Source organism: Rana temporaria, chromosome 6 (assembly GCF_905171775.1).
Source record: "Rana temporaria chromosome 6, aRanTem1.1, whole genome shotgun sequence".
In the NCBI taxonomy this organism is placed as follows: domain Eukaryota; kingdom Metazoa; phylum Chordata; class Amphibia; order Anura; family Ranidae; genus Rana; species Rana temporaria.
In genome coordinates this window covers 208701053-208721034 of record NC_053494.1, presented here as the reverse complement: position 1 = coordinate 208721034, position 19982 = coordinate 208701053, and the positions used below count along the sequence as shown (strand labels likewise).

At 48.4% G+C, this 19982-nt stretch overlaps 1 protein-coding gene across 1 annotated transcript in view; it reads left to right on the top strand.

Annotated features, from left to right (window-relative positions):
• Positions 1–6198: 6198 nt before the first annotated feature.
• TMBIM1 (transmembrane BAX inhibitor motif containing 1) overlaps positions 6199–19982 on the top strand; it is a 113709-nt gene continuing 99925 nt past the window's right edge. Inside the window, exon 1 of the mRNA XM_040358192.1 lies at positions 6199–6351. The gene's annotated coding sequence lies outside the window, so the exon portion shown is untranslated. The remainder of the gene's footprint in view (positions 6352–19982) is intronic.

Below are 19982 nucleotides of genomic sequence, written 5' to 3'. Positions count from 1 at the left end.
TCGGCCCTAGTGTAAAGCCTCGTACACACGATCGGATTTTCAGACGGGAATTGTGTGATGACAGACTGTTGTCGGAAAATCCGACCGTTTGCACGCTCCATCGGACAATTGTTGTCGGATTTTCCACCAACAAATGTTGGATAGCATGCTTAAAATTTTACCGACAACAAATGTGTGTTGTCGGATTATTCCAATCATGTGTACAGAAGTCCGTCGGACAAAACTCCAAAGTACAAACACGCATTCTCAGAAGCGATGCTCGCCAAACACGACATCGGCAGAAGTTGCCCAAAGGGTGGCGTTAAATAGCTGAAAAAACACGTAGTTTCGCATTTGTTGACCGACAGTTCTTTGCCGTTTGTATGTAATACAAGTTCCTGGCCAACGCCCTTCAGACAAAAGACCTATGCTTTGTCCACGGAAAATCCGATCGTGTGTACCAGGCTTAAGACCCCATTCACACTGAGGAGTTTTTCAGGCAGTACAGCGCTAAAAATAGCGCTGCTATACTGCCTGAAAAACTCCTGCCCAGCAACCTCAATGTGAATGCCGGAGGGCTTTCACACTGAGGCGATGCGCTCAGGAAAAAATCTCCTGTCAGCAGCATCTTTGGAGCGGTGAGAATTCCAGAAAGGGCCCTGTGCATTTTTCGGGGCTGGTTCCGGTGCGGATTTGGGCAAAAATTTGGACCTGAACTGGTAAACCGAGACGCACCGGACTCCATGCTGGGAACCGTGGCTGCACATATGTGAACCCTGCCTAACTGTTTTGTCAAACGCCCCCGACGATTCATTCATTGCACATTGCCTTTCAGAGGGGCAGCCACACATATAAACGAGTCTGAACTGTTTCTCTGCAGGATTATAAGGGGTTGGGCCATGCTGTGATTGTACACAGACCCGAGTAGCAGCATGCAGATTAGTGGCAGGTGCCAGCTGCTCTGATTACATGATATCAACCTCTCGTAATCTTATTTTTTAATACAGGGCGATCGGGTTCCCATCTGGCATCCTACTATTTCTGTACGCAAGGAGGAAGGTGGATCAGAGACGTGTGCTGCAGATGAAAGCCTTGCAGCGGATGAGAGACGCCAACAAAGGGCCATACCAGAGCGAGAGATACAAGTCTGTGTAGACGACCTCCGCGTTCTATCGAGCTTCCGGACTCAGAAGACGCATTTAACGCTTTTTTTTTTTTTAACGCAAGAAATTTAAAATATTGCAGCTCATCTGTCTATAAATAAGCGCTGGCTGCATTTGTTTTCTTTTTTTTGCAGGCTTGTAATTATTTTTTGTAGATGGGATGGGTTGGCTAAATTGTGCAATAAATAATATTCTATTAAATGAAGAAGTAAACTTTATCATGGCTGATCATTGTCTCCTATAAATAAGATATACCTTGTTTGTTGTTCTTCAAAAGATTGATGAGCAGAGAGATTGATATCATGGATTTTCATTTTTCGTTTCTGTTTTTGTGCAGAAATATTTCATACCCAGAAATTCAGATTTACATAAAAGTTTGGTATCAGAGTTTTTCCCTCATTCTTCTTTGTAAAATATCTCAAGCTCTGTCAGATTGGATGGAGAGCGTCTGTGATCAGCAATTTTCAGGTCTTGCCACAGATTCTCAATGGGATTTAGGTCTGGACTGTGACTGGGCCATTCTAACACATGAATAGGCTTTGATCTAAACCAGGGGTAGTGAATTAAAATTCATGGGGGTCCGGACAGAAACAATTTCTTCTAGCGGAGGTCCGAGTGTCATATTGGTGCTTTGACTCCACATGATAGCCTCCACATCGCAGCCTCCTGTGGACATCACAGGCCCCTCATCTCAGACCCCCATTGCAGACTGGTCCCCCACATCACAGGACTGGCCCCCATCACAGACTACCCCACCATCACAGGACTGACCCCCCCCCCCCCATCACAGGATTGATCCTCCACATGATAGGACTGACCTGACCCCCCCCCCATCACAGGACTGGACAACGGGTGGGACTTTTCACATTAAAGGTGAGTGATTGATTAAATGCTGGGACCGCCCCGCTGCCTAGCAACCAATTGCCCGCTTCTTAGCTTAAAAAGTCCTGCCCTTTGTCCAGAGCGGCCGCACTTCTCATCTTAAGAGAGGCAGTGGGGGGGGGGTGGCATGGGGGCATTGAAACAATCATTTTGAAGGGACAGACCCGTGCGCGGCGCGCCTGCCATGCTATGTGAACATAGCAGCACTAGGCAGGCAGGCGAGCTGACAGCAGGGAGAGGACACACAGGCAACTATTTGGCAAGGCTGCGGTCTGAGTTGTATGGCTACTGGGCGCGGAACCGGACCGCGGTCCGCCATTTAGTGATGCCTGATCTAAACCATTGCATTGTAGCTCTGGCTGTATGTTTAGGGTCGTTGTCCTGCTGGAAGGTGAACCTCCCCCCGGTCTTAAGTCTTTTGAAGACTCTAACAGGTTTTCTTCTAAGATTGCCCTGTATTTGGCTCCATCCATCTTCCCATCAACTCTGACCAGCTTCCCTGTCGAAGAAAAGCATCCCCACCACATGATGCTGCCACCACCATGTTTCACAGTGGGGATGGGGTGTTCAGGCTGATGTGCAGTGTTAGTTTTCCTCCACACATAGTGTTTTGCTTTTTAGCCAAAAAGTTAAATATTGGTCTCATCTGACCAGAGCACCTTCTTCCACATGTTTGCTGTGTCCCCTCCCCCACATGGCTTCTCACAAACTGCAAACAGGACTTCTTATGTCTTTCTTTCACCAATGTCTTTCTTCTTGTCACTCTTCCATAAAGGGCAGATTTGTGGAGAGACCACTAATAGTTGTCCTGTGGACAGATTCTCCCACCTGAGCTGTGGATGTTCAAAGCTTGGGAGATTTTTTTTTATAACCTAACCCTGCTTTATACTTCTCCACAACTTTATCCCTGACCTGTCTGGTCTGTTCCTTGGCCTTCATGATGCTGTTTGTTCACTAAGGTTCTCTAACAATCCTCTGAGGGCTTCACAGAACAGCTGTATTCATACTGAGATTACACTACACACAGGTGGACTCTATTTACTAATTAGGTGACTTATGAAGGCAATTGGTTCAACTAGATTTTAGTTGGGGGGGGGGGGGGGGTATTGGAGTAAAGGGGGCTGAATACAAATGTACCCCCCACACTTTTCACATATTTATTTGTTAAGAACTTTGAAAAACACTTATCATTTTCCTTCCACTTCACAATTATGTGCCACTTTGTGTTGGTCTATCACATAAAATACAGTTATATTTTTGGTTGTAACATGACAAAATGTGGAAAATTTTAAGGGGTATGAATACTTTTTCAAGGCACTGGGCCGGATTCAGAAAGATGAGCGCATCTTTCTTCCGGCGTAACGTATCTCTGATACGTTACGCCGCTGTAACTTTGGGCGCAAGTTCTGTATTCAGAAAGAACTTGCGCCTTAGTTACGGCGGCGTAACGTATGTGTGGCGGCTTAAGCCCGCCTAATTCAAATGGGGATGTTGGGGGCGTGTTTTATTTAAATTTCGCTTGACCCCCCGTTTTTGAACGGCGCATGCTCCGTCCGTAAAATATCCCAGTGTGCATTGCTCCAAAGTACGCCGCAAGGACGTATTGGATTCGACGTGAACGTAAATGACGTACAGCCCTATTCGCGAACGACTTACGCAAACGACAGCACAGCCCCCACTCCTCGTCCTTAACATTTCCATATATTTTTTCTCCCTTCCTCCCTCTCCACTCCTACCTGTAACTTTTCAGCGCGGAGAGCAGGAGGCGGGACATTCGTCAAGTGAAGCCGCAGCAGCACTGGGCAGGGTGGGGAGACTTTTGGGCGAACTGGTGATTGGCTGATTGGCTGCTAGGACCGCCTCCTAGCAGCCAATCACATGCCGTCCAACATGACAGGCTGCTACCTCTCTGGTCCCGTCCCCCAGTTCAAAAATGTCCCGCCTCCCGCTCCTCTAACTAGCGGAGGAGGCTGGGGACAGAAGCGGATACTAAATGGCACGATCGCCGCGGTCCGGAACGAGCCCCCCTTTATGGAGCCTCGGGCCCCCCCTGGGGGGCGCGCCCCACTATTTGAGAAGCACTGCACTACACCAACCTGCCACTATACCACTCTATACTACCCTAACCTGCCACTATACTGCCCTATACTATCATTTACAGGGGCTGGTTTGGGGTGAGCCCCGTGCCCGTGCGCTGCCTGCTTGGTGCTGGGCAGCCTAGACAGAGGGGGGGTGACACCATTTTTTACCGCACCGGGTGACACCAACCCTAGTACCGCCACTGCCTACATACTTTTGCTGATAGGTGTCCCTCATTCCCATCTCAGAAAGTTGGGAGGTATGCAATAGTATAAATCTATAAAAAGATCACATATTTATTTCATACGTTAAAAAAATGGTTAACAATACACAACCCTACGGACGATGACGCCACTAAAGTTCATGTGCGTGTAAAGGCAGGCGTCCCAATACTTTTGGTAATATAATGTAGATCAGGCCAAAATGAAGAACAAATGAGGAGGACAGAGGGACCGTCTCTCGAAATCAGCGCAATGAAGAGGCGACTTATCACCTGCCAGCCGCCTGTCCACCGCTCTTTGAAAAGCGATCCCCCGCAAGCATGGGCGTCCGCTCCATAGGGCAAGGGGTGGCAATTGACCCCCCCAGGAAAATCGAGAAGGTGTTGAAGAGTTTTGCGGCCGCGGGCCGTCTGAGCGTCCTGGGCCGGATGTCACACAGGCACAGCGAGCAGAGTGAAGCCGCCTCCCCCTCCAGTGTTTGTGTACACAGGGGGAGGGAACCTGCTGTGCCTGTGCAGCGCTGATGGCTGATCTGAGGTACTGAATGGGATGGGGGAGGGGGGGTTTGTGCTGAATGGGGGGTCCATCGGTGCTGAAGGGACGGTCTGTGCTTAAAGGGGGTCCATCTGTGCTGAAGGGGGGTCTGTGCTGAATGGATGGGTTTATGCAGAATGGGGGGTCTGTGCTGAAGGTGGGTCCATCTGTGCTAAATGGAGGGGTCTGTGCTGAAGGGGGGGTCCATCTGTGCTGAAGGGGGGGTCTGTACATTCTCTAGGCTATATTTATATGGGCATGGAGTGAAGCTGAATTATCTCAAGAGCTATTTCACACTGCCAGTTGGCCGTATTATTGGTAAAGTGGCGCTTTACGATCGTTTTAGCTGCGCTATTCGGTCGCTTTTAACCCCCGCTAGCGTTTGAAGAAAGGGTTAAATGCAACTGTGTATCGCTGCTGCCGAAGTGCCCCTCCCTGAAAAAATTTCAGCGGACGCCCATGCCCGCAAGTGTGACCGGCTTACTAATCTAAGTAAAAATTCACTTAATTAAAGAAACAAGGGGCCAGATTCAAGAAGCAATTGCGCCTGTGTAACCATAGGTTACACAGCGCAATTGCTTACTTGCTCCGGCGTTACGAATGCTCCTGATTCAGGAACATCGAAACGCCGACTGCAGCCTAAAATCTGCGTGGCATAAGGCTCTTATGCCACGCATATCTTAGGCTGCATTCTTGCGATGACCGCTAGGGGGCACTCCCATTGTGCTCAGTGTATAGTATGCAAATTGCATACTAACACCGATTCACAATGTTGCGCGAGCCCTGCGTACGCAAGTTACGTCGTTTCCGTACGGCGTGTTTAGCGTAAGGCTGCCCCTTCTAATAGTAGGGGCAGCCCGTCGTTCCCGCGTCGCGAAATTTGAATTTCACGTCGTTTGCGTAAGTGATTCGTAAATGGCGCTGGACGCCATTCACGTTCACTTGGAAGCAAATGACGTCCTTGCGACGTCATTTGCCACAATGCACGTCGGGAAAGTTTCGGGAAAGTTTCCCGAACGGAGCATGCGCTCTACGCTCGGCGCGCCTAATTTAAATGATTCCCGCCCCCTACGGGATCATTTAAATTGCGTGCTCTAGCGCCGGGCAATTTTGCCGGCGCGCCCTCGCAATTTACGGAGCTACTGCTCCGTGAATCGAGGGCAGCGGAGCAAATTTGCGGGGGCGCAGGGCAAAATCGTTGCCCTGCGCCTCCGCAAAAAAAGCGCAAATCTCTTTGAATCCGGGCCACGATACATAAGGAAGTGAGCGCCTTGTTCAGCAGGGAAAGGGTTAACCCTGAGGACTTGCACTTACAAGACTTGCCCAGCAGGGGGCGCTCCTGCCATGCAGCCATTTGCCTGACATTTAGAGTTGAGGAAGGGAGTGTAAAGAAAGTCTTGAAAAATTCACAGCCAACACCTAAAGCCAGACTTGTGAAGCAACCAGACCAGAAATCCACAGAGAAGAGGCAGAGGAGGGAGAAGACAGCTCAGGTAAGTCAGGGGGAGAAGGGATTGGGGGGTATAATGGGGGGGAACACTTATTAATTGCATCATTTATAGCACATGCACCAACCTCCAGGTCACATGGCCGTGTGTTTACCAAAATAACTTCTAGGAGGGGGAAGCGGAGGAGGGGAAACAGGATCCTGGAATATAGGAGACGGAACCACTAGATTGCAAGCTCTGCTGACAAACTGATACTCTATGGAGCCTGGTTGTCGCAAGCGATGCTCAATTTGCGCCTAAGATGCAGTGGCGTCACTAGGGTTGGTGTCACCCGGTGCGGTAAAACATGGTGTCACCCCCCCCCCCCTCTGTCTAGGTTGCCCAGCACCAAGCAGGCAGCGCACGGGGCGCACCCCAAACCAGCCCCTGTAAATGATAGTATAGGGCAGTATAGTGGCAAGTTGGTGTAGTGGGGTGGTATAGGACAGGTTAAGGTGGTATAGGGCATGTTGGGGTGATATAGGGTAGTTTGGGGTGGCATAGGGCAATTTAGGGTTGCATAGGGCAGGTTGGGGTGGTATAGTGCAAGTTAGGGTGGCATAGGGCAAGTTATGATGGCATGGGAAAGGTTGGGTGGTACAGGGCAAGTTAGGGTGGCATTGGGCAGGTTGGGGTGGTATAGGGCAAGTTATGGTGGCATAGGGCAGATTGGGGTGGCACAGGGCAAGTTAGGGTGGCACAGGGCAAGTTGGGGTGGCATGGGAAAGTTTGGGGTGGCACAGGGCAGGCTGGGGTGGCACAGGGCAGGCTGGGTGGTACAGGGCAGGCTGGGGTGGTACAGGGCTGTTTGGGGGGTTTAGGGCTGTTTGGGATGGTACAGGGCAGGCTGGGGTGGCACAGAGCAGGCTGGGGTGGTACAGGGCAGGCTGGGATTGGGCAGGCTGGGCATGTCGGCTAAAAAAAAAAAAAAACGGGATGGTGTCACCCCTCTAGCGGGTGTCACCCAGTGCGGCCCGCACCCCCCTAGCAACGCCTCTGCTAAGATGAGACGCATGTCAGTTATTTGGCTGATCAGTGCATACCTTTCTCCGAATTGCGTCATCTGAACGTTTTTTTTTTTTTATTATTATTATTTTTTCCTGTTAATACATACGTTTTTAAAAAAAGCGAAAATCAAGTCCGCTAAGTTCACCCAATAGAAAAAGGAAGAAATAAATTGAAAAGCTGCATTTACAGAACGCTAAAGTCGCAGTTGATCTCAAGGATATAATTCTATATCTTTAATTATTGGTACCAAGCAAGGAAAAAATGACATCACATGACCGGCGGTAAAACGCATTTGTTTTGTCAACTTTGCGTCCACCGCCAGGATCAGGTAATACACATCTGGCTGCGCATATACAGTTGACGCAAAAAGCATGCGCAATCAGCAGCGCTCTGAAGGCACGCTAATGCCTTGTACACACGATCGGAATTTCCGATTGAAAAAAGCCAGACGGAATTTTTTCATCGGAAATTCCGACCGTGCGTGGGCCCCATCAGACTTTTTTTTCAGCCGGAGTTTAGAAATATAACATGTTTTATTTTTTTTCCGATGGGAAAAAAATCCTATCGGAAATTCCAATCGTCTGTGTGGAACTCCGACGGAGCAAAAACCATGCATGCTCAGTCAAAGTTCAATGCTTCCGAGCATGCGTGGACTTTTCTCTGCTCGTCGTAGTGTTTTACATCACCAAATAAAGTTAAGAAAAAACAACAACTACGCAGTGTTATGCGCTAAAATGTAGACAGTGGCGCAAACCAACGCTGCGTATTCCTGTGCGGGCTAGTGTAAGCATAGTCTAATGCCGCGTACACACGATCGGAATTTCCGACAACAAATGTTCGATGTGAGCTTTTGGTCGGATATTCCGACCGTGTGTAGGCTCCATCGGACATTTGCTGTCGGAATTTCCGACAAGAAATGTTTGAGAGCTGGTTCTCAATTTCTCCGACAACAAAAGTTCTCGTCGGAAATTCCGATTGTCTGTATGCAATTCCGACGCACACAAATCCTACGCATGCTCGGAATCAATTCGAGGCATGCTCAGAATCATTGAACTTCATTTTTCTCGGCTTGTCGTAGTGTTGTACGTCACCGCGTTCTTGCCGTTCGGAATTTCCGACAACATTTGTGTGACCCGTGTGTATGCGAGACAAGTTTGAGCCAACATTCCGTCTGAAAAAAATCCACGGTTTTGTTATAGAAATGTCCGATCGTGTGTGCGCGGCATAAGGGCTCGCTCCCACCACGTACACTGACCTGCGTTTAATGCAAGGACCCAAAGAATACGATCGTTTTCTATGTGCCCTGTTCACATTCTAGAACTGCGTTGCGTAAGGCAGCTTTCACCCTGCTCTGTTGAAAAAACGCAGTAAAAACACATATGCATTTTTGCCGCGTTTCCAGGTTGCCTGACATCAGCCGGTACCTGTGAAAAAGGACACATGACTAAAAAACACTGGTGCATTTTTGATGACTTAATGCCACGTTTTCTCTTCATTTCAATAGGGAGGTGCATTTTTGCAGCGTTTCCAGTGCATTTTGTGGTTGCATTTTGTGGTTGTCTAACGTCAGCCTGCACCTGTGAAAAAAAGGACATGTGACTCAAAAAAAACACCAAAAACTCAACCACTGGCGCATTTTTGATGCCTTTAATGGCAGGTTTTGTATTCATTATAATGGAGAGGTGTGTTTTTTGTCCCTTTTTTTTAAAAAAAATTATTTTATTTTATTTTTTATCGTGCCAAAATTGCAGCATGGAGGACTTTAAAAAAACACCACTGAAACGCAACTGACTGGGGAGAAGAGTTTCATAGGATTTCATGAGCAGGAAAAAAGGCGAAAACTTAAGAAAAACTGATTGGTGTGGAAGGACCCTAAAAACGCAGCATGTTCAAAAAACACATAACAACACGCATGTGTGTTTTTTTTTTTTTTTTTGTTAGTTTTTATGCATTGTGTGGTGTGTAAGGGCCCAAAGCACGCTAAAACTGATTGGGTGATGTGAAGAAGGCTTTAGGGCTCTTTGATACAACAAAGCGTTAAAAAATGCACAGAAAATGCATGCGTGGTCACATGCATTTTTTTAAACGCATCCGTTTTTGTCTGCAGCGAGCTGTGGTGAGCAGGCAGTGTAACATGCGTTTCAGCATCTCACTGTTAACTTTTTTTTTTTCTAGTTTTTAACCTTTATTTGAAGCGCACAAAGTGACGCTTCAGTCATGTCGCCACATGGCAGTGTGGTGTATCGCAGCATCTCCCTGTGTGATGCGATAAGATGATACACGTCACCTCCTGGTAGTGTTGCAGTGTGGTGTGTTGCGCTGCTTTGCGGTGACATGCAGCATCTCCCTGTGCAATGCGATAAGATGATGCACGTAATTTCCAGGCAGCGTTGCAGTGTGGTGTGTTGCGCTGCTGTGTGGTGACATGCAGCGTCTTCTTGTTTGATGCGATAAGACGATAAACTTCACCTCCCAGGCAGTGTTGCAGTGTGGTGTGTTGCGCTGCTGTGTGGTGACTTGCAGCGTCTTCCTGTGTGATGCGATAAGATGATACACGTCACCTTCAGGCAGCGTTGCAGTGTGTTGTGCAGCGTCTTCTTGTTTGATGCGATAAGATGATACACATCACCTCCAGGTAGTGTTGCAGTGTGGTGTGTTGCGCTGCTGTGTGGTGACTTGCAGCGTCTTCCTGTGTGATGTGGTAAGATGATACATGTCACCTCCAGGCATCGTTGCAGTGTGGTGTGTTGCGCCACTGTTCGGCGACATGCAGCGTCTTCTTGTTTGATGCGAAAAGATGATGCACGTCACCTCCAGGCAGTGTTGCAGTGTGGTGTGTTGCGCTGCTGTGCGGCGACATGCAGCGTCTTCTTGTTTGATGCGATAAGACGATAAACATCACATCCAAGCAGCGTTGCAGTGTGAAAGAGGCCACATAGAAAACAATCGTCTTCTATGTGCCCTAGTTGGCGAATAGCATTTATTCAGTTTGGAAAACCGCCAGTCACCGCCCTGTGTGTGAACGAGCCCTATGGGTGGTCTCGCTGTACCCGGACGTCTGACTGGGGCAGCTTTATGTGTGGATTATTTGTAAACCTAGGAAGGGAACTTTTCCAGGCAGGCAGGAAATTATTTAATTGCGTGCGTCCCAGTAGCGATTTTTTTTTTTTTTTTTTGTGGGAATGTCATCTTCACATATAGACAATGGAGTGACTAAAGGGGCGATTATTCCTCCAATGTGATGAAGCTGAAAGAAAAACGTAAAAATAAAAATCCCCCTAAATTTGTTTAAACCTAAACTGAAAGTAATAATGGTGACTTCAAATTAAGGGAGATAAGAGAGCGCTCGGTGACTCTGCAACTTGTTGTTATCTCGTCATTCCGTTTTTGGCGTTCTGTAATGTCCAGTCTTCACTGACCTAAAAAAAAAAAAAAGGTAAAAAAAACTTTTACTGACTGAGAATGTCTAATTAAAAAGAAAAATTCTGTTACCTACGGCAACTGGTGTAAAGGATCTCTCCCACATCTATAGAAACTGCCATTTGTAGATTTGGGGGCTTATGTATGAAAAATACACCAACAAAAAGATGTCCCTTTGCTAATCGCAACCGGCCTGCGCCCGACTGTCCTCTCTGGAGTCCAGTTTATAATGACAAGACATGGAGTGTGGTTGCTAAGGTAGGCTGACCAGACATCCCTGGTTTCCAGGGACAGTCCCCAGATTGAGGACACTGTCCCCTGACCAAGTCTGTCCCCGGATTGGATTTGAACAGGAGCTGAGGCAATTTCAAAGACAGTCAGTGCAGAATTTAAACAAAAAAAAAAATGCTGAATTACACGTCCCCACTCTTCCGCTCCCACCAACTTAGGGTAGGGTGACCAGACATCCCCAGTTTCAGGGGACAGTCCCCTGATTGAGGACACTGTCCCTGGTTTTGTCCCCAGATTGGATTTAATAGGGGGAAGGGGCAATTTCAAAGACCATCAGTGCAGAACTAAAATAAAAAAATAGAATTACACACCCCCGCTCCGCCGCTCCTACTAGCATAGGGAATAGTTTTGTGCCAATATATGAGGTAAAATCAGATGTTGGTGAAAAACACTGGGCCCTGAGACTTGTAGTAAAGAACTGCTGGGACCTGTATTATGTGTCAAAGAACTGCTAGTGTTTAACCACTTGCCGCCCGCCAATGACAGATTGACGGCGGCAAAGTGGTTGTAGAACCCTGACCGGACGTCATATGACGTCCTCAGGATTCTTAGCCGCTGCGCGCCCCCGGGGGCGCGCATCGCGGCGATCGTTGTTGCGGGGTGTCAGTCTGACACCCCGCAACACCGATCTCGGTAAAGAGTCTCTCACGGAGACTTCTTCTTCCTTGGCTCAAATCCTTGCCAGCCACCTGCCTATCTCCTTGCCTTCCCTGGCGAAGTGATTTTCCTCCGCTCCCCATCCAGTAGTAGCCGGGGGACCGAAGAGTAAGACTTGAGAGTCTGTGAGGCGGGGGGCGACGGGCAGAGAGTCGCTGATTGTTGCCATTACTAGTAAAGAAAAAATATGTCCCCGGATTTCATTTTAAAAATCTGGTCACCTTATGCTAAGGGCAACTGGGTATTCTCATTAGCATGCTTTTAGTACATAAGCCTTTGAAGGAAAACTGCCATAGCTGACCATTCTTTCTGGAACAGGTATAGCGATGAGGAATTCTAACACCATTGACAGCATGCTTGTTTTAGGTAAAGGATTGGTGCCAGGCGTTAGGCCTCATGTAAAATACAAACAATGTAGCGCTGAAAAATGATACAAAGACACTGATGATTGTCTATAACCAACACCAATGAAACAGTGTAAACCAATATAAGTCCATGTGGTTCTCATAAACCCAAATGAATAAATAAAATGATGATGGTGAAAAGACACTGATTGTCTATATCCAACACCAATTAGATTGTGTACACAGGTGTGAGTCCATATGAATAAAAATAAACTCGATGGATGAAAAAAACAATTCCAACAGTAGTTATTGCAACCCCACGGTGATGTGTTGATGATACCCGCCACCAGAAGGGGAGGCTTACCAGATGTATTGAACCCAAGTGAGCGTACGCTCAAAGGGTCAATAAGGCTGTGATTATGTAGATGAGAGGATGTACCAACAAACACCAAGTATACGATCAGGAAACAATGAAGTCTTCGCTGGATAACAGATAGGGGAGGTATCAACAGCTTGGAGATGACTCATGGAAGATTGAAACTAGGGTTGTCCCGATACCGATACCAGTATTGGTATCGGGACCGATACCGAGTATTAGCGGGAGTACTCGTACTCCCGCAAATGCCCCCGATGCCAAAATAGAATACTTCATACACCACCCCCCCGCCGACGTCGTGTGTCGCAAAGCTGCCGCGTTAATCACCGCGGCGCGGGGAAGATTACAGTCAGCAATCGTTTGAATAGCTGTTTTCCCCGCCGCGCATAGACATTCCCCCTTGGATGGATCTGTCCAATCGGGAGCAAGGGGGAGTGTCTCTATACACAGCGCGGCAGGGAAAACAGCTATTCAAACGAAAGCTGACTGTAATGTTCCCCGCGCGGTGATTAACGCGGCAGCGTCATCATTTAGGTACGGGGGACATGGCTGCATGTGGGGGGACATGGCTGCATGTGGGGGGACATGGCTGCGTATATGGGGGACATAGCTGGATATGTTTGGGGACATGGCTGCATGTGGGGGGACATGGCTGCATGTGGGGGGACATGGCTGCGTATATGGGGGACATGGCTGGATATGTTTGGGGACATGGCTGCATGTGGGGGGACATGGCTGCATGTGGGGGGACATGGCTGCATGTGGGGGGACATGGCTGCATGTGGGGGGACATGGCTGCAATATGTTTGAGGACATGGCTGCGTATATGGGGGACATGGCTGGATATGTTGGGGGACATGGCTGGATATGTTGGGGACATGGCTGCATATGTTTGGGGGACATGGCTGCATTTGGGGACACATTTAAAAAAAAGTATCGGTATTCGGTATCGGCGAGTACATAAAAAAAAGGATCGGTACTTGTACTCGGTCCTAAAAAAGTGGTATCGGGACAACCCTAATTGAAACCATACCCAGGGTACATGTAGGAAATGAAAGGCACATAGTGTGATTCCATACAAACATGGAATGTTTAATACCGGTTAAAAACACTTTACAGTTAGTTGGACAAAAAAGGACATCAATGTAGAAATGTGCATGGCAGCAGTAGAGTCCCGACGCGTTTCGCAACAACTTGCATCGTCTTCAGTGGGGTAGGCCTCATCATGTACACTGCCGCTGGTAAACGGACGTTTAGGAGCAGTCAGGGTTTTTTTTTTCATCTTCCCCTGAACTTTCCTCTGTTATTTTATCAGTACATGTACACGGGGTCGTTTTTATAGTCGTTTCTATGCAGTTGAGTTTAGAAGCTTCTTTTGGAAAGCAAAAAAAAAATGCGTTCAGATGTTCAGAGGCATTTGAAAAGCCAAAAGCCTGTAACGGCTTGTAAATGCAGTAACTCACGATTAGTTCAAAGGCGTTTTTAATGGAGATACATTTTTTGACTATTTAATAAAAATAAAAAAAAAACACTTCTAAAACGCAAACGCGGCTAATGTGGCCTGTAAAGTTCAGGAGAGGTTGTAAAATGTCCCTTGTACATTCAGCCTAAGATTGAATGAAGCAATGGCTGCTCCCCATAGATCTCTTATGACAGGGTCACTTTAAAGCGGAGTTCCGGCCACAATTTCACTTTTTATATATAAATACCCCTGTAATACACAAGCTTAATGTAGTCTAGTAAAGTTAGTCCGTAAACTAAGGTCCGTTTTGTTAGGTTGTTACAGCATTTAGACACTTTATAAAATAGAAATTGACTGGGGCCATCTTAAGTGTGGGCATCATGAAGCCAGACTGTATGACTTCCTGGATTTCAGCCTTGCAGACCTCGCACATGCTCAGTGCTGCACAAGCAGTGTCAGATCAGGTTTCAGCACCTGTGCTGTCCAAGTCACATGATTCTTTGAGACTGGGGAGTGCACAGACTCCTGGAAAGTTACACCCACTACATTCCCAGGAGTCTGTGCGGTGTAGGTTAGGAAGCATTTAGCACCTAGGTGCAGGAAGTGGGAAGATTAACTATTCTGCCTAGCAACAACACTTTGAAGGCATCTAAAAAAAAAAATTGTTTTCGTAAAGGACTAATGACATTTTTTTAAAACTACTGATGTAATGTTATATTTATGGGTGGAACTCCACTTTAACTAGTGAAGCAAAGCTGATCATGACAGAAAACGAGCGTCTGTCTTCATTTACAAGGTAGAAATGGCCGCTGTAATTATTCTGTCCTGAGGGGACAATTTTAAGGCCTCATTGTTTGGGAAAATGAAGCAAGAATTTGGTTGCCATGGTGGCAGTCCTGTGTTTTACATCCCTTTCCTTCATATTTCATAGTTCATCCTTACAATGTCTGGGCCTTGTTTGTAAAGACTGGAGTGACAGAAAATGTGTTGTGCCAATATATGAGGTAAAATCAGATGTTGGTGGAAAAACACTGGGCCCTGAGACTTGTAGTAGAGAACTGCTGGGACCTATATTATGTGTCAAAGAACTGCTAGTGTTTAAAGAAATGTCGGGCCCCGGGACCAGTGTCTAAAAAGCGTTTGACCTCCGACACTTGTGTCTAAGAAATCTCAGGCCCGAGGGGACTCGTGTCCAAGAAGTGACTCGTGTTGAAAGTGGTGTACACTTCGTACGATTATTCCTCGGACGACATTGTTCATCCGCTATTCGGATCATGTGTACGGGCCATAAGATATCTCAGGCCCCCGGGACTCGTGTCCAAAAAGGGTCGGGCCCTGGGACTCGTGTCTACGAAATGTTGGTCCCAAGGACTAGTGTCTAAGAAATGTCCGGCCCCCGGGACTTGTGTCAAAGAAGTGTCGGGCCCCGGGATTCGTGTCTAAGAAGTGTCAGGCGACGGGACTAGTGTTTAAAAACTCTTGGGGCCTGGGACTTGTGTAAAGAATTGCTGGGACCCGGGACTAGTGTTTAAAACCTGTCAGGGCCTGTGACTCGTGTTTTAAGAAGTGTCGGGTCCCGGGACTCGTGTCTAAGAAGTGTCGGGTCCCGGGACTCGTGTCTAGGAAGTGTCGGGTCCCGGGACTCGTGTCTAAGGCCCCGTACTCACGACCAAACATGTCTGCTGAAACTGGTCCGCAGACCAGTTTCAGCAGACATGTTTGGCCGTGTGTAGGCCCGAGCGGACCATTTTCGGGCGGATTGGACAGGTTTCCAGCGGACAACTGTTTCCTGGACTTGCTTTAAAACAGTCCGCTGGAAACCTGTCCCCCCGACATGTACGGTCGTCTGTACAGACCTACCGTACATGTCCGGCCGCCCGCCATCCCTCGCATGCGTCGAATGACTTTGACGCATGCGTGGAAGCATTTTAAAGACAGGCCGCCCACGTCGCCGCCTCATTGTCGCAGCGACACCGCATCATCGACGCGGCGACACCGCGGACACGCCCCGCGTATTGTTTACGCGCGGACCTCTGTTCGATGGTGTGTACAGCCATCGAACAGAAGTCCCCGGGCAGACATGTCCAATGAAAACGGTCCGCGGACCGGTTTCATCGGACATGTCTGCTTGTGAGTACTCGGTCTAAGAAGTGTCGGGCCCCTGGAACTCGTGTCTAAGAAGTGTCGGGTCCCGGGACTCGTGTCTAAGAAGTGTCGGGTCCCGGGACTCGTGTCTAAGAAGTGTCGGGTCCCGGGACTCGTGTCTAAGAAGTGTCGGGTCCCGGGACTCGTGTCTAAGAAGTGTCGGGTCCCGGGACTCGTGTCTAAGAAGTGTCGGGTCCCGGGACTCGTGTCTAAGAAGTGTCGGGTCCCGGGACTCGTGTCTAAGAAGTGTCGGGTCCCGGGACTCGTGTCTAAGAAGTGTCGGGTCCCGGGACTCGTGTCTAAGAAGTGTCGGGTCCCGGGACTCGTGTCTAAGAAGTGTCGGGTCCCGGGACTCGTGTCTAAGAAGTGTCGGGTCCCGGGACTCGTGTCTAAGAAGTGTCGGGTCCCGGGACTCGTGTCTAAGAAGTGTCGGGTCCCGGGACTCGTGTCTAAGAAGTGTCGGGTCCCGGGACTCGTGTCTAAGAAGTGTCGGGTCCCGGGACTCGTGTCTAAGAAGTGTCGGGTCCCGGGACTCGTGTCTAAGAAGTGTCGGGTCCCGGGACTCGTGTCTAAGAAGTGTCGGGTCCCGGGACTCGTGTCTAAGAAGTGTCAGGCCCAGGGACTAGTGTTTAACAACTGTCGGGGCCTGGGACTTGTGTTTAAGAATTGTAGGGCCCCAGGACTATCAGTTTTGGATCTTCTGGTAAAGCAATATCAGACTTGGATCTTGTGGGCAACCAATGTAGACAAGGCCTAATTCTAAAAGTTTAGGGGCTTTGGGTTAGACACTTTAATTTATTTATTATGTATTTGGGTCAAATATTGCATTTTAGCCTCAGGTAGGGTTGCCACCTTTTCTTCAAGCCAAACACTTTAGCGGCCTTGGACACCTTTTGGGTGCCCCAAGGACAGTAGTAATGTGGTGCGCATAGCATGCCACAGTGAACAGTTGGTGTGGCTAAATCGCTGTTGCTGACATCATCGCCCTGCCCCCCCCCCCCCCCCCGGTGTTGCCGAACCTGCCCCCAGATCCCGGACAGCAACGGATTTGTGCGCGACGATCTTGGTTACTTGGGGAGCCACAGCCCAGTCTGAATGATGTGTCCGGGTTTCAGTCCGCCTGAAACTCGGACACATGATTCAACACCTGGACTGTCCAGGTGAATCCCAGGGCAGGTGGCAACCCTAGCCTCAGGGTCTACAAAATTTAAATTCAGGGTGAGACCTGTAGGTCATGCTGGAACCTGTAGTCCTCAAGCAACTAAGGCTCCATTCACACCTAGGCGACAAAACGCCCGACACGCTGAAGGGGCGAATTTCCATTGCTGTCTATGAGATGGTTCACATCGAACGCCGAAACGCCGTACGCCTGCCGCCTGAAAACAAGTCCCGGACCCTTTTTTTCAGGCGGCATTGGCGTTCGGCCATAGACAGCAATGGAAATGATTTGTGAAAAAAAAAAAAGTTACACAAATCGCGGCAAAATACGCCGCATACGTGGTGTTACAATGTGAATGCAGCCTAAAGGATCTCTGACGTTGCATATGATTTTATAATGACTTCTGGTGTATCTCTGACACATACCAGCTCATCTCTCCATGACAATGATCTCTTAAACTGCACTTACCGTACATAAGAACAGATTATTGCGGCCTTCTCTGGTGTATACAGATTAATAATGGTACAGTTATTATATAAGAGCCTGTAGCGGCATGGCTGCTGTCTTGCCGCTGCTCCATCATGATTACGGATCATGTGACCTGTGGCAGCTGGGCAGCAGATGTTTGCATGCTGTTTCTGTATTACACTTTACTCTGCTGTATAATTCTGGTCTGTGCATTGGGATCGAGCAGAAGATTTTTATATTTATGCTTTGTTTTCAGGCTGGTGGGGATCAAGCTTTGGGTCTTCGTAGTTACAATAGGGGTGAGGGGTCAATGCCGCTCACAAGTCACTGGGACCCAGGGTTTTTCTGGGGCCCCATTACCTTAAAGCAGGGGTCTCCAAACTTTCTAAACAAAGGGCCGGACTACTGTCCTCCAGACTTTAAGGCCGCGTACACACGGTCGGTCCATCCGATGAGAATGGTCCGACGGACCGTTTTCATTGGTTCACCGCTGAAGTGGCCTGATGGTCTGATGTGCGTACACACCATCAGTTCAAAACCCAATCGTGTCAGAACGCGGTGACGTAAAACACACGATGTGCTGAAAAAGTTCAATGCTTCCGAGCATGCGTCGATTCTGAGAATGCGCTGGTTGTGAACCGATGCTTTTGTGTACTAACCATCGGTTTGGACCGATGGTTAGCCGTTCGATTTTAAAGCAAGTTCTCTAATTTTTGTCCGAAGGACAACAGACCGATGGGCCGTACACACGGTCGTTTTGGACCGATGAAACTGGACTTCAGGCCGTTTTCATCGGTTTGGACCAACCGTGTGTACGCGGCCTAAGGGGGCCGGACTGTGGCCATCAGGAGTACAAAATCCCCTATCAATGGTGTCATTGGACCCCATCATTGGTGTGATTGGGAGAAAGTCTGCCCCATAACTGGGAGGAATTATGCCCCATCATTGGTGTTATTGGGAGGAATTCTGCCCCATCATTGGTGTCATTGGGAGGAATTCTGCCCTTCATTGATGCCAATGATTAAAAAAGCACCCCAAGGGCCAGATAAAATCAAGCAAAGGGCCACATCCGGCCCCCAGGCCGCAGTTTGGAGACCACTGGAGCCCACATGGGGCAGTGGAGGTGCGGTGACGGTATAGCGGCGCGATTTTTAGCGCCGATATACCGTCTTATTTACTGCGATATTCTGTCGCTAGCGGTGCGGTTTTAACCCCCGCTAGCGGCCGAAAAAGGGGTTAATACCGCCAGCAATGCGCCTCTGTAGAGGCACATTGCGGGCGGTATTACCGCGGTTTCCCATTTATTTCAATAGGAAGGAGCGGTAAACACCCCGCTCCTATACCGCTCCAAAGATGCGGCTAGCAGGACTTTTGGAGCGGTCCTGCTAGCGCACCGCTTCAGTGTGAAAGCCTTCGGGCTTTCACATTGAAGCCTGCAGGGCATGATTTTTTTCAGGCGGTGTAGCAGCGCTATCTTTAGCGCTGAACCGCCTGAAAAACATGTCGGTGTGAAAGGGGTCTAACTAAAGGCAAAAATTGAAAAAAAAAAAAATGTTTTCTTTTTGGATAGAATGCAGAGGGAAGAAAGTATCTGTCAGGTTTTTTTATTGCAGTCTGTGTCCCCGTTTGGGAGATTCACCCTCTCTAATTGTCCTGTTTTACCGTTCTCGTCAAAAGTGAAAGTAAAAGAAAATCGCACATTTTGGGTTGTCGCCAGAAAAGTAATAGAGAGGAAGTCTTCCAATGGGGACACTAGTTCTGATGACGCACCAGGGATTCCCTCATTTTGGAACGATTTCCTCTCACTTCCTGTTTTGGTTATGTGACAGGAAGTGAAGAGAAATCTCCTCAATTGGGTTTCCAACTTTCAGTAAATTTAACAGTTTGTAAAATCCATAATTTTTGCATTTGTCTGTGAATGCCCATTACCCCCATCTGTCCGTGAATGCCCATTACCCCCATCTGTCCGTGAATGCCCATTACCCCCATCTGTCCGTGAATGCCCATTACCCCCATCTGTCCGTGAATGCCCATTACCCCCATCTGTCCGTGAATGCCCATTACCCCCATCTGTCCGTGAATGTCCATTAACCCCATCTGTCCGTGAATGTCCATTACCCCCGTCTGTCCGTGAATCTCCGTTACCCCCGTCTGTCCGTGAATCTCCGTTACCCCCGTCTGTCCGTGAATCTCCGTTACCCCCGTCTGTCCGTGAATGTCCATTATCCCCATCTGTCCGTGAATGTCCATTATCCCCATCTGTCCGTGAATGTCCGTTACCCCCATCTGTCCGTGAATGTCCGTTAC